This window comes from Takifugu rubripes, chromosome 20 (genome assembly GCF_901000725.2).
Source record: "Takifugu rubripes chromosome 20, fTakRub1.2, whole genome shotgun sequence".
NCBI classification, from domain to species: Eukaryota; Metazoa; Chordata; class Actinopteri; order Tetraodontiformes; family Tetraodontidae; genus Takifugu; species Takifugu rubripes.
This window is the reverse complement of record NC_042304.1, coordinates 7051607-7063022: the sequence shown is the minus strand read 5'-3', so window position 1 is coordinate 7063022 and position 11416 is coordinate 7051607.

The following is an 11416-nucleotide window of genomic DNA, read 5'->3' as shown; positions in this document are numbered from 1 at the left end:
CGCGCGAGCGAGCGAGCGAGGGAGGCAGCCGGGGTCGCTCCGGCCACATCACCGCCGCGTGAGTCAGTCGCAGCCTGCGCCAACATGCGCCCCGAGCGGCCAGACCCCGCGCACTCGCCCCATCTCCCCGTGCGCACCGCCGCCGCCCGGGAGCAGGTATCCGGGAGGGAAACCGCTGGATCCCGGCGGCGGCGCACATCTGGATTTGTCGGTCTTAAAATATCCATGTTGTGCTGTTGTGTTGTGTTCCAAATCCGACACGGTTTCCCCAAAACGCGCACGTTCCGAGCGAGAATAGGAGCGTGGACGGGATTGTGCCGCCCATCGTTCCTGAATCCCTGCAGTAGTGCTGCGGTTAAACCATCAGTCCTCTGCACCTGAATTGAAAAAAGGCAGTTTGTAAATGCACTTGAGGGCACTTTCAACAAAACGGGTACTTAAAAAAGAAAAGAAAGTTGCAAACGAGATAATTCCTTTCATCTGTCCGCAGTGGTTAAACTGTTCACTGGTTTTGTTCAGGTTTTGACGAAAAGCTGCCAAATTGAATAAATTTGCGAACTCTGAAATAGAGCTGAGCGAATGGGGGGTTTGATCCAACTAAATGCACTTAAAGTTAAAGTCATTTTATGTCTTAATGTTTAAAAATGGGGGGGGGGGGGGGGGGGGGGGTGAAGGAGGAGGCAGATGAAGACAGGCCGCTCTGTGTGTGTGTGTGTGTGTCTGCGTGTGTGTGTGTGAGAGAGAGAGAGTATATTTATCCGTGCATTATTTCCCTGCACATGCAGCTGAATGTTTCCAGTCAGGAGGGTCTCAGGACAAACTCAGATGAACCAACTTTGCGTGTGATCCACCAGTTGACGACCAGCCTCATTAACTCGGCCGGTAATTGGCCACAGAGGCAGAAACACCAGAACGGCTCTTCGGACAGTTGCTTGTTTACTTCACGGCTCTCTCGGTGCGGATTCGCAGAACTTCTTTTTGGGTTTGTTTACTCTCGTCCATTGTCGTCAGGGGCTGCCTGTGTCTTGAAAGCTTCCCTTTCTACCGTTGCTTTTGCTGACGGACTTTGTGACTACACTGTTCTGTTTAAAGCCCACAGACAGACCAAATCCAGCGTTGGTGGTACTTATAGCGGATGTGTTGTGCGTCAGAGCCATGACATCATTTATTTCTGCTGCCCTTAATATCTCCCCCAATGTCTTATGCTTGTTCATCGACCAAAGCTTTCTTTGTTTTTCTTTTATCTCAGTCTTAAAGCTGGAGGTATTAAAAAGGCAGAATGTGTGTAATTTATCTAGACTGGGCCTCCCTAAGCCACACACCTGGACCCTCCTCTTGTGGACATGCAGAAAAGTGTGAAATCATACAGAAAATTTTACTTGAGTTCAGATTCTCTCCTTCTGCGCGTCCTCGTGGACAAAAGAATCAGTGATTTGAGGGTGTGTTGTTTTGGTTCTGTCTTTTATTTCATTGTACAGTGATGTTGTGCTGCATTTTTACATGGCTGCGTGTGTGTGTGTGTGTGTGTTGGGGTTAGGATTTGGGTTGCTGTGCCGGGGAGGGTTTGGGGGTAAACGTGCTTGGGTGGGGTTATGGATATAAAGCCTGATAGCACTGGAAGTGGTGCTTTAGCTGAGAGAGCAAAAGTTTGCACTAATGTTAAATGTCCCTTTTCCTGGTCGTGGGGGAGGGACAGGAGACCTCAGACAGGCCGGAGAGTTTCCGTGAGCACCGCGGTGTGGCCGAGACTCAAAGGTCTAGAAACAAGTCCATACAACCCCCTCCATAGAAACAAACGTGTAAAGAGACGTCCAACAAGAACAAAAACCAAAGCAGAGAAAATACGGCTTGTCTTCAAGCCATTGGACATTTTAAGCTATTTTAAGCAGTTACATCTGAAGGTCGTTGAAGTGATGCTCTGGATGTACAGTCGAGGTAGAAAATCAGATTTTCCTCTTCGTGATGTTGAATATTCTGGATCTAAAACATTGAGGCACTTAAAAAGTTGCAGATACTTTTAATTCCATCTCCCAAGTCTTTAATTAGTTCATGTTGTGTCAGCATCAAACAAAATTCTCTGAAATGAAAGTGAGCGTTAAACACTCTTCTGCCACTATGTCCTGTTGTGAAGTGTTGTCTGGGCGGCGCTCACCTGGACACTGTGTTGGTGTCAGAGCGGAGGAGCATTTTTTTGTGTTTGCAGACAGCCATATTGTCCAGTGTGGGGCTGAGGCTCCCCCCCCAGCAGACCCGCGGGGCAGAACAAAGGTCCTCCACGTGCTTTACGCTGGCAGGAACCTCTTGAAATCGCTCAAATAAGTTTTGTTGTATGAATTAAAGAAATCGCTAAAGTTGGCGCAGAAATTGATCAGTGACCGCGGGATCAACTGTCCCCAGCCTCAGCCCCAGACCGGGGGCCGCTCTGACACCGGATCTCCAGCAACTGTTGTTTCTCACAAATTTTAAAATGTTGTTTGTTTTTTTTTCATTTCCCCCCTATGCTGTTTTTCTTGTATTGAATCTATTGGAAAAGGCCATAAAGACTACCAACGTCTATGATAACAATCACAACTGTAAATAAGCAAACAAAGCAGGACGGGAAGGGGGGGCTGTTAATGTTGGGATTCAAAAATGGGGCTATCTGCTTTGTTTTTCCTGCACACCTGATTATTTTGTGGATTTTCCATCGGACTGTCGCAGCATATCCGGTATGGCACTATGCGCAGCGAGGCTCTGGCACCTCCACAGACGGCCCCGGGGTCCTTCAGAGAAGCTGCTGTCTGTTGACCGGTTCTTGGCCAAGTTGGGACAGTGAGCCTGTGACTGTATCGGGGGACGTAGAGGGCGCCACTCGTGGAGGAGGAGTAAAGCTGGAGCCGATGGGGAAAATTAGATGTGTTTGAGACGAGGGGAAAGAGCGCAGCGTGTTCAGGACACGATAAGAACGACGAGGGCACCGCAGATTTGACATCGGGGAACTGCAACAGGGAGAATATTGCTGATGTTTTTGGTATCTATGTACATTACGTACTACTCAGGTGGAAAATACACTGCTATGCATTGGTTTTTAATGTCCGCTAGGTTTGTGGTATGTTTACGATCCCTCCCAGTTACTTTTGTCCTTGCATTTGTTCATCCCAATATTTGTCTCAGTAGTTCCAGAAAGAAAAAGCAGGAACAGTTTCCCCCTCATGTAAAGAGGCTGTGACCGGACTGTTTCTCCATTTAATATTGATCCAGAGATCCGTTAGTTGGAGGAAGGGAAGCCACCTGAGATTCCAGGCTCATTAGGCAGACTGACATGTCTGAGAAGAGAAGGGTTTGGGAAAGCATTTCCCCTCCCGCCACCGCCCCTCTCCGGACTTTAAGAGTACATCTTCGCTGCCGACTGGCCTTTGATCAGAGCTCACTCGTCCTCGGCAGTGGGAGGGACGGACGGGAGCAGACGGAGAGAGGGGATCGGTTCAGGCGTGGAAGAAGAGACAGTCTCGGGTTTCAGTCATCAAAATCAATTTAGGATACATTCCATAACTTCATACTGTGATTTCCAGGCTTTTTCCAGGTGTGAAAGGTTCGTGTTGGAGACAGGACGAAACCGTCTCGCCTCACTTTATTGCTGTACTGTGTGACAGACAGTCGTAAAGGCCCCAGCATGCCGCTCTCCAACTGCCTTTTATTTTTCAGCTTCTGCGATTGTAACAAAGCACTTTGCAAAAAGGCCATCCTGATATTTGTGTTCCTTTATTCTATGGTGATCACTGTTATTGTGATTATTTTAATGTTTGTCTCGATGTTTCTTTTTTTTGTTATTTCCTCTGTGCAAATGATTATTTAAAAACTATATGAAAATGAGAAAAAAAAAGAGAAGCAAACTTGAATATTTTGTATCTGCGTCCGAGGTGGCGAAAATCTGCGATCTCACCTGGACAGAAAAACACAATTCTTCTACCCTACCCGTTATATGCAGCTTTCCATTCACGCTTGCTAGATGTCAAATCTTGTTGGGAGAAAGGTCGTTTGATCTCTACGTTGGGAGCCATTTTCTCCAGCAGAAGCCTGTACAACAGTTGCGAAGCTTTCCGAGAGAGCTAGCTGTGCTGAATGTTAAACACGCAGTGTCGTATCCACTGCAGAACCTCCTGGTCTGCAATAACCGTGCAGTTAAAGGCGGGATCTGGGGCTCCGCCTCGAGCGTAAATGATGATGAATAGACAGGTGAGCTGGCCAAATGACCATGCACTTTTGTATATGAATACAGTAAATGTTGTTGGCCTTAACATCCATGTCGAGCAAAAATGATGGCAGTAGTGGGCAAATGTTGACCCTGAATATTTAACAAATCGGTTGGTTTTAAGTGGGAGATGTAAAGATGTTACTATTTATAACAGATTGATTTATAATTAGATTGTTATGACAGAGCTGAAGACAGATTATTTTCCTCCTGGCGTATATTGAAAATGGTGCAAAATGTTCCATTTTTTTAAAAAGAAACAACAAAAGCCTGGACATAAATTGTACTCGCGCACTACGAGTCTAATTAGACCCAAAAGCAATGATCCATTTCTGTGTGTCGGAGCTTCCATCCTGTTTGCACATATGAACACATGCCACTCTGTTGTGTATCCCAAAAAGGGCAGAGTGCCTGCTGTGACGTCACGAGTCAGATGATGTGCAACATCGTTGAATGTGTTAACCTGCAAGCTGCAGCGGATGGTTTTGTTTTCTACACAGTTTAGTGTAAACTTTTTACTTTAACTCCTTTCTCTACAGCATTTTTAGTGTAGCAGTCTGTATGTTGGAAGCTTCAGGGGGGATAAAAATGATTTTTTCCCCCCCCCTTTTTTTTTTTTTTTTTGAGAATTTGCACTTTTTGGAGATGAAAATAAATTGTATTGTATATGAGACCACTAAATCTACACAGTTTAAACCATATAATTCCATTTTGTGTCATTTTTTTGTTTGTTTCTTTTCTTTTTTTATTTTAAATATATCCATAAATGTCTGGCATCTGGTTGTCTGGTTTAAAGAATATAAAATCTTTCTATTAAAAACAATGGTTGCAACGTTGTGTGAATAAGTCTTTCCTGTAAAATCACGACACAATATTTTGCCATGGTCACAAAATGTGTTTTGTGGTTTCAACGGGAAGTCTCATTTATGAACAGGTTAATGCACTGATTTGGATTTTTTGGAGTGAATCTTTTGGAATTACGGCTGTAGAAGCAACAAAATACTCGCCAGATTTTTTGATAGACGACGAATACCGTGACTTCTCGTGTAACGATCGAGTTTTATCATGGATACCTTGTGTTTTGATCGTTATACAATGGAATCACACGGACGTGTCTGTTCCCCACTTTGGCCACGAGGTGGCAGTAAAATCAGTGTTTTCATTGCGGACCTGTGAGCTGCTCAGTGCAGCCGAGCGACAAAAACTCCAAAACAGCACAAATTATGTCAGTGTCCAACATAATGCCTGTCTTTAGACTCAAAACCACAGCCCAGTCTCCTCGGGCGATTTGGACATTTGTACTATTTATAGTGTCCAGGGCCTTGTTTGAGGAAATGTCTGTCAGAGCTGACAACAAATATTGTTTTAAAATACCAGTGGGACTTATTTATATAGACTTATCACAGAAGTCCAGCGACAGAAGGCAACCCCGTTGTCACCATTTCTTCCTGTTTGTCTCTGCCTGTCTCCCTGAGGCGTTCCTATGGGGTGACAGAGGTCAAGGAACAGCTCATTAACCCCACCCCAACAGTCCACACATTGCGCCGCAGTCCATAGGTCCTTACACACACACACACACACACACACATGGGTGCACTTTAATGCTTAACTAATAGCATTTAAGACATCCACTGCATGTCAGCAGTACGTTTCAGGGATGCACTATAAGACAATAAGACGTGTTATGTCTGCATAACTGTATTTAAACATGCTGTGATCTGTCTGGCATGTCTTTTTTTTTTCTTATTTCTTGATTTCCTATCTCCTTGATCATATTTGCTACTGTGGAATCACACTGATCACTATATTAAAGCGTGACATGTTTTATTCAGTCACGTTGAACCTGTTGGCCAGATGTCTTGGGACCTCCAAGTCATTAATTGTTATGTTTGGAAGGTATCTAAAAACACAGTGGGATGTGGTGTTATTTTCCATGTTCAGACATCACTGGTGCAGTCAAAACATACTGGATAAGAGGAACAGCAACACTTCAGGGGCTTGGAGATGCCTGCGAGCTGTTGTCTGGCTGTTTTTATTTTAATCATATTATTCTTTTATTATTCTCTGAGAGTGTGCGCGTGCACGTGTGTGCATGCTGTGACGGCAACTGCTTGAGTTTGCCTTTGTCTCGGTGTTGATGTGCAAAGGTGTGGTTTCTAATCTGCCTTATGTGCAGGTGCAGGCGCACACTCTTGTCGTTTAGGCTAAATGAACCTCCGGCGACCTCACAGCGAGCGTGCTGAAATGTGGAGTGAGGCTGAGACGCACAAACATGCACACTAGCCTCATTTACCAGTGCACACCTTCCTCTGGGGACATAAAATACCCACGTCTCCACGCACCGTGGGACATTGGCTTCCTCGACAATAGCTGCTGTCCTCAATAAAGCCCATGTGAGCGTTCGCTGCAGTCGCCCGGTGGATTTCCAGTTCCTCTCGGGGTGTCTTTCTGTCCTAGATCAGGTGTTTAAACTGCTCAATGTGACAATAATTAGACACCACTGAAGACATGTGTTCTTTCTTATGTTGATAAGGGATGTTGACCTTTAACCTGTGCGCCCTTATCCCCCATCCCCGCTGAAATTCACCCCTCCCATATGCCCCCCCTCCCGGCATCCAATGCTCTGTCCAGCTCGCATCGGGGAGCATAGCAGGAGGGGGGATTGGACAGCCTCGGAGCCTCGCCTCTGGCCATCTCTGCTCCTCCCTGGAGAACGGAGGACTGAGGTGCCTTTAAACCACTGCGGCAAAAACTCTCCCAAAAACCCTGCAGTCATTAATATGCAAAAATGCAAATGAGAAGGTAATTAAGAGCTGGAGCTCTCTGGAGGCTCTTTGATTGCTAATGAATTCTAATCTGCAAAGAAAAGGGGGGAGGGGAGGAGAAGAAGAGATGAAAGAAATAGAGAAAACAAGGAAAGAGGGAAGACTAAACAGGAAAACGGGCCGCAAGTTTTCGTCTCGGCGTCACGTTTTCTACCTGGAGGCTCGCGAGGCGTCGCACCAGGGAAATGAATCACGGCTGGAGGGTTTTTTTCAGTGGACGGCTGGGAAACGAGACGTTTCGACGCATCAAATATCATATCGATGTTGAGGAGAAGCTGATTAGCCGGGCGAGCCGGGCGAGCCGGCACGTCTGACCAGTGTCTCTGAGAGAGAAGGTCAGATAATCTCGCCGGCGCGTTCTTTACAGCCCACAGCAGCTGTGTGCTGGAGTAAAGGAGACGTCATTTCATCACTTTTGTGAGCCATAACACATCCCCACTTCCACTCTAACACACACACACACACGCACACACACACAACACAGTGCTGTTATTGTTGTTGCAGTGCTCCCACGACACCAACAATCTCTGCCTCCCTCCCCCACACAGGCTCCCATCTATCTCCCTTTCACTCCCTCCCTCCCCTCCTGTCCTGGGCAACCCTGACGTGCCTACTTCAATTGATTTAGAGTCAATTCAGCTTCTGATCCGATTGTTATCATGTGACTCTTTGCACACGTCCCGTTTGATGTACAACTATTGTCATTCTGCAGCCCCCCCCCCCCCCCCCCCCCCCCATTGTTGTTTCTATTCTTCATCTCCCAGTTAAAAACCAGACACTCATTTCTCTGTTGCCTGCCTCTGGAAACAGGAAGCCGGCCTTCTTGTGTGTGTGTTGTGTACCTGAAGCATGGGTGGCAGGATGGGGGTGCGCTTTTCTCCACCTGCACTATAATGGGAATCCAAGATGGCAGGGGAGGGGTCCAATAAAACCAGCAGGGGGGAAAATCAACAAACCAGAAAGTTGCTGTCACGTGAGGGCAGACGGGACTCAAAGGGAAGGTTGACATTATTTCCTGTACAAAATTGATTGTTGACTGGTGTCTGCGCTGGATCCAGTGTTTGGGGGGATTAGTGTCATGGACAATCCCTCAAACTCATTTTCTGTCTGACTGTGGAGCTCTGTGGGAATCATGGTGCCAGGATGGAGGGGGGGGGCATGCTGCATTTTCTCCCCCGATAGTGGCCTTTGTGATGAGCAGAAATCTCCTTTTCTGCCCGTCTCACCACCTGTTTTTGAAATACTTGTTTCAACTTGAACTCCAGAAGATATCCTGTCCTCGCTTGTCCCAAAACAATGCTTGTGTTTTCCGACCGCTGCTGGAAATGGGGTGGTGGTGTGTGTGTGTGTGTGTGGGGGGGGGGAGCGCAGCCTTGTGGATTACTGCCCAGGCTCAATCACTCACCCGGGCTCTTCCCACACTGTACTGTTGTTTAACATGCTGGAAATCACTGTGAGATTGGGTGTTTTCTGCCAGGCGAGCTGGAATGGGGGGGGGGGGGGGGACTTGACGGGAGTCAGTTTATCGTGAGCCCAGAGAGCACAACAGATAGGTCCCCTCCACCACCACCACCACCACCACCGTCTCCTCCCCTTCAGCACAGACAGACTTGGAGCACAGGCACACGGCCAACACTATCAATCCACCCTCCCCACCCCCACCCACCCACCCCCCCCCACCCCCCCAGCTTCTAACTATTGAAGGACCGCGTCCAAGGGGGACGAGGAAGCGAGAATCAAACAAAAAAAACAGAGAATCTGTTGTGCCTTTAAATACACGTGTTCTTGGCTGGAAATCACTCCCGCGCTTCACCGGCGCCGCTGATCGTGCAAGTGATTGTCAGTCAAGTGGGAAAGTTGCAGCGTTCAAAAGGAGCCGGGCGATGTTTGGGGAGAGGGATCGTCGTTCTTGGCCTACTTTTCTTGTCTGATCAGAAAACCTGTGCACCTCTGCCCTTCCCCCACCCAAACCTAAGCCTCTACTATTACAGCCTGCGAGGGGCTCAGCTTGGAGCGCGGTGAGCCGCTCGCTTCGCCAATGAGCTCTGCCTGTGCCGCCCGTTTCCAGGCTTGACGTGCGCGATCTGCCCCGGCGATGAGGTCTGGTTCGCACCACCGGCCGCCATCGAGCGGGGCGGCAGGACGGTGAAGGCTGAGGGGGTGCAGGGACCTCGAACTGCTCACAAATTCAAATAAAAATGTACTGTGGAAGAGACGGCGAGCAACTGACCTGCAGACTGTGGCTTTTTTTTTTTTTTTTTTAACAGACTGCTCCTTTAACTAGCCAGATGTAAAGGTGGTGCGTTTATGATGCAAGATTTGTGCTTTTATTTATGTTATGTATAAAGATGATTACAGTAATGGTTCACATTATTATTCATCATAAGACCCTTATTCTTGTGCAGTGATATATCATTGCAAAAAGATCTTGTTTTTTGTGTTTTTTATGTGATTTAGTGTGTTTGTTCACACAGGCATGTCTTTAATATGCACATATATAGCCCATTAGCACCAATGTGCCAGACATATGCTAATTTTCCATGTACATCTGTTATTAATTACAGATCTGAAGCTGGAAAAGGCTCGAAGGAATCGACCAGGGCACGAGTCCCCGTTTCTGTCCATTGTGCTGTGAGCACATGTCGATGTGTCTTCTGTTTCCTGCTTATGAAATGATGCTACGCGCTTTTGGATAACCATGAAAAAAAAGGTTTCTATTGGTTGCACTTCATGTCTTTAAAGTAACAAGGAAATATCCTAATGGGGTGAATGGGACTCAAGGTAGTTTGATCAATACAAAAATGAATCGTTGGCTTTTGTCGTCAGCTTCCAGTTACACAACCCGTTACAAAGCCTCATGAGCGTTTGAAGCTCTCTGTGGTCATTAAGGTGAGGATCCTGGCTATGTTTTGTTTTTATTCCTTTTTCTCTTCCACCCCCTCCCTCTCTTCAGCCTGGCTGCCCTTGTACATGCTCTCCATGTCAGACCCAGCTGTTACTACAAACTACTTGGAGGGCTTACAAGCCTCATTGCTAATACTGACAACGGCACTATTCTTACTCAAGGCCTAACGTCTACTGGAAAAAGCAAGAATATGGGAGATTTTCTCTGCCTCCACAGGAAATTCATCTCCCCGAACAGATGTTTCCATCTGCTGAAATCTAATCTTTTCATTAATGCATTCCTCCATGAAAGGATCTCAAATAGGTGTTAGATAAATAACTCAAGATGCCCTTTCTTTGATAGCTGTGATTAAGTTCTAAAGCCACAGCATTCTGGATTTTTTTAAATCCTAATTGGTGTGTGTGTGTGTGTGTGTGTGTGTGTGTGTGTGTGTGTGTGTGTGTGTGTGTGTGTGTGTGTGTGCGTGTGTGTACCTGAGCAGGGGCCTGCATACGTGCACATGTGACTGAATGTGAATGTGTGCATGGTATGTTTGTGGAGGTATTTATGGCCCATATGTGCGTTTGTTCTGAGCAGTAGCCCCATTACATTCCTTCGACGGTCCATGAGACTAATTAATGTTCTATGCTCAGGCTTTTCTTCACCCAGGGGATGCCCAATGGATTACTTACCTATGTGGTACCTATTGACAGCAAATACCCGTTTCCATTTGTTAGTTAACCTGTAAATACATTGCCTGTATATACTATCCATAGGCCACGATGGAGAATTCGCCATTCTAGACACACTCTGGGTATCCTGGCAACACGACTCAGTATAACAGCAAATAACATCACTGTGTTCTCTGTATTGGTGATCCAAGTATATCTGAAGTATACTTTTTTTTTTTACTTGTCTCATATTTTAAACATACTAAAGGTCTGTATGACAAAACAGTTATTGTACACTGAAGACAAAGAGAGGTTATGTTAACTTCCTTCCTGCCCTCAGGTTAAAAACAACAGCTGTCTAACACCTATATACACATTTCAAGAGAGTGGTTCTCTGTGCGCGTGTGTGTCGATGTGTGTGTCTCCAGGCATATGTGTGTGTGGACACACCTTTCTTCTGTGTTAATCTAATATATCACAACAAAACCAATTATAACCTAACCAACTATACCCGAAGAGTATCAGTCCCTTAAATGTGAGGCTGAGGATGTCCTGATGCATTCTCCCATTCAGTCATGACTACATTTATCTCAAATGGACAATTTAGGTAAGCACCTATCATGATTTATGTATTTTAAAAGGAAAAAAAACGTGTTGAATGCTACAAAAGTTTTAAGACTCCCATTTAAAAAAAAATTAAATCTGCACACTCTCTTACTCTCTCTCTCATACTCTCACGCTCACACACGCACGCACACATCAAGCTTGCAATTCGTTCAGCTCTGGAGCAGTCAGTTACTAGGAT